The sequence below is a fragment of the Grammomys surdaster genome, unplaced genomic scaffold, assembly GCF_004785775.1.
Source record: "Grammomys surdaster isolate TR1022 unplaced genomic scaffold, NIH_TR_1.0 191, whole genome shotgun sequence".
In the NCBI taxonomy this organism is placed as follows: domain Eukaryota; kingdom Metazoa; phylum Chordata; class Mammalia; order Rodentia; family Muridae; genus Grammomys; species Grammomys surdaster.
Window position 1 is genome coordinate 1,980,868 of NW_021604636.1, and position 3,647 is coordinate 1,984,514.

A 3,647-nucleotide genomic window follows, 5' to 3' on the forward strand; every position below is an offset into this window, starting at 1 on the left:
ACACACAGGCACATGCATTCATGTACATTTTTACCCATATACTAACACACACACAGGCACATGCATTGATGTACATCTTTACCCACACACACACATACACACACACACACACACACACACACACACACGCACGCAACATACACTCTTTGAGGTTACAAAATGCCTGATATAAGAAGGAGCACAATCCATCATGGTAGGAAGCCTTGATGGCAGGCAGCTGGTACTGGCAGGACAATGAGGCTACTGGGGACATTGTGACTGTAGTCAGAAAGCAGAAAAATCTGGCACTTAGTTAGCTTTCTCAGTTTTCCCCATTTTATTCAATCCAGGACTGTCCCACATGAGACAGGACCTCCCTTATCCAGTGTGACTCCTCCTTGGTTTAAGCCTTCCTGGAAACACCCAACAAAGAGAAGTAGCTAACACAAGTTAATCTACCCAAGCTACATATTTGTGCATTTCTGGTCTTGTTTGCAGTAGAGATTATAGGTTTTGAAATGAAGAAGGGAAAACCTAGCCAGAAATAGTATTTTACTCACTGAGAAAGTGACTCAAACCGGTTGTAGCAAAAAGAAAAGTAAAAGTAAAAGAAAAGAAAAGAAAAAAAAGAAAAGAAAGGAATGTGTTGGTTTGTAGTTTATTGTCTAAAGCAAACTTTATACAATGAGTCAGGATCTCAACTAATGGCAGCAGCACAGAGTTGTTACACTGTATCCTTTAGCTCTGATTTCTACAGTGAGAGGTACTTTTTAGAGGCTCTTATTGTGATAGGTCCTACAAAGTCCAGCCTGCCAACCTCCCAAACTCAAGTGTAATAGGAAACCACAACAACATTGCCACACATATTCATACACACACACACTCACAGACATAAACAAATACACACACATTCACAAACATTCACACACACACACACACACACACAAAATCAACCAACCAATCAACCAACCAAAACCAAAAATGCTACCTGTCATCTCTCACTGGTCCCAATTCTACATAGGCCATAAGTGACCACTCTGCAAAGTGATGTTTCCAATTAATTGGCCTTGCCTAAGCCACATGTTTTGCAACAGAAAATCCTCCTTTGAAACATGTGAACTGTAAGATCGTATTGGTGAATTAGAAGTGACGAAAACCAGGATGGGGTGGAAGTGATCTGGAGAGGCAGCTCTGCAGTAAGGAGGACTTGCTGCTCTTCCAAAGGACCCGAGTTTGATTCTCAGTGTCCACGTTAGTGACTCACAGCTTTGGTAACTCTAGGTCCAGGATATCTGATGCCCTCTTCTGGCATCACACACACACATACACACAAAAGTGAAACTAATCTTTAAAAAAGAAGTTTGATTAGTATAAGGGATATATTAATATAAACATGTATTTTAGCAATACATTAGTTGTCAAATCTCAATGCCTGAAAATTTGGCAAGTAACAATATCAATATCACAATATATACACAGTTGCCTGAAGATTTTGAACTATATTCATTTGTATCACTCGTCATGTAGAAGACAATGTTTTTGAAAAACTCATAAACTATCAAAGGGACAATATAGAAAGAAGTTAGATAAAGAAGGAAAAACCTTAGGAATTGTATTTTTAAATCCTGATGTCATTACTCTATTGCTACTCCTCGTTCAATGATTTCTTTCTTTGGGGTTTCCAAATAATAAAAAGAAAAAAACGAAAGGGATTGTGGAGGGCTGGTGAGTTGGACTAGGCAGAGTTGTGCTTCCTTACAATCCCCCAGCAGGGCAGGTGGAAGCAAGCACTTCCATGGGGCTTCCTGGGTAGCCTGCTGAGCTTATTAAGCAAGCTCCAGGTCACTGAGAGAGCAAATCTCAAAAGAAAAGGCTGTCCTCTGCTCTCCACACACGTGTGCACATAAAGCTGCACACAACAAATGCATCTGAACACATTCAAACACTTACCTGCATACATAAACACACACACATACACACACACTCACACACTCGTGCATACACACACAAAGGAACACTGATGAAATAAAAAATGTAAATTAAGCCATGCTATTATACAGAATGATATAAAAATGTGATACATTTATACTTACATAAAGGGACAATCATAAAAAAAACAAGGCTACGTAATAACCATTGTGTAACTAATTCCTCTGCATAAGAGTAGGCATTTATATAATAAGTACTGTAAAGATAAACACAGTGAGAAAATAATTGTTATTATTTTCTGTGGATAATAATGTAATCATGTAGTAATTGATAATTAATAGCTTGGAATAACTTAAAGTCCTAGAGACATTGGCTCCCCAGGGTGAACAAGATTTGTAAAATCTGAGAAATATGGGTTTCTAGCATTGTTTTAAAATAGCGACTTAGTTTTCTTCAGTATATTAGAATAATGTGTGCATAGACATAGATCACATTTGTTAAATCTTATTTGAAGTCCCCCCCCTCGATTTCTCAAGGACTTTTGCCCTGAGGTTTGAGCCTGTCCTCCTGTGCTTTTTAGTGGTCACCTGCTGTGGTTTTGTTTCCTCTCTTTATTCAGCCTGAATCTAGCCCCTTTCTATAACTAACAATTTCCCCAAGGGGGAGAAAGTTCTGGACAACCAGACTTTCATGTTTTCTATGGTGGATTAGGTAAAGAGTACAATACAATATGAAAAACCAAAGTGCAGTCTGTACCAGTTGAAAAATGTCAATTTTTTCTTTTTAATACTAGATATATTATAACATGAAACAAATTTCTTTTCAGTTCTTCATGTTCATATTCTGTGTATTGAGAATGTTTAAATTAAAGCTAAGCATTCCTTTTTATGATTAGTATATCTTTGAATATAGCTTGTTTTTATTTAACAGAAATGCTTATCCAATGTACCATGATGAACTCAGAGAAATATGTCAATTTGGAAAGAAAAAACACGTTGCATGGCATTTTTCTGAAAAAGTAAATTATAAAGGGAGGTATTCCAGGCTGGAGAGATGTACCAGTAAGTAAAGTCCCAGAACCCACATAAAAGTGTGGCATTGTGGTGCCTTCTATAAATCCAGCACTGGACAGCCGAGATTGGTGTATTTAGTAGAATTTCAAGTGAGGCAATCCAGCAAAAATTCCATGATCCAGGTTCAGTGACAGACCCTGTCCTCCAATATAAGGCAGAAAGCAATAGAGGAAGATCCCCATAGTTAATCCCTGACTTTCACACGTCCACACAGAGGTGATTTAAGGCCCTACATATGTACACACATAAGCATAAATATATACTACATTACACACACATACACACACACACACATACATACACACACAAAGACATATATGATGTCTCTCCTGATCTTATGGTTTTTATTTGCTATTTAATGCTACATTAACTAAAGCAAGAAGATAGAGAGCAAGCATTGAGTAGCACAGGCTCCTTTGATTCAAAGTGGACTTGTGTCTCCTGTGTCTCTCAAAGAATTCAATTTACTCTTCCTGTGAGCCCCATCCTCTAACTAGCATTGTGGTAGACTCCCCCTCCAGTGAATTGCAGCCTCTACATCTGAGCACACCTGGGTTGGTTGTGATGAAAAGCCATGGCTCTTGCTTGCCTTGGCATTGGTAGGCTGGAGTGTGTTCTCGATTGCACCTTGGCCTGCCTCTGTTCCCACCAAGTTCCAACAAAGCT